This window comes from Etheostoma spectabile, chromosome 8 (assembly GCF_008692095.1).
Source record: "Etheostoma spectabile isolate EspeVRDwgs_2016 chromosome 8, UIUC_Espe_1.0, whole genome shotgun sequence".
NCBI lineage: Eukaryota > Metazoa > Chordata > Actinopteri > Perciformes > Percidae > Etheostoma > Etheostoma spectabile.
The window spans coordinates 16,330,008-16,330,226 of record NC_045740.1 but is presented as its reverse complement, the minus strand read 5'-3'; the positions used below and the strand labels follow the sequence as shown (position 1 = coordinate 16,330,226).

At 40.2% G+C, this 219-nt stretch overlaps 1 protein-coding gene across 2 annotated transcripts in view; it reads right to left on the bottom strand.

Moving 5' to 3' along the window:
• Window positions 1–219, bottom strand: part of tmtc3 (transmembrane O-mannosyltransferase targeting cadherins 3) — a 31,862-nt gene that overhangs the window by 16,420 nt on the left and 15,223 nt on the right. The window lies entirely within an intron of this gene.

Here is a 219-nt window from a genome sequence, read left to right as displayed (position 1 = left end):
GCAAAGTGATGCATGCGCGACTCACATCTGCACTCGACTCATAGGGGTGGGGGGAAAAAATCAATACAGCATAGTATCGCGATATTTTCAGTGGCAATGCTGTGTTGATACACAGGCGCCAAGTATCAATCTTTTATTATATATGTGTGGGTCAGTTTGTCCCATTTGCAGCAATAAAATTAAAGTGAGACAAACAAACAGAGAAATGTATCTTTTTAG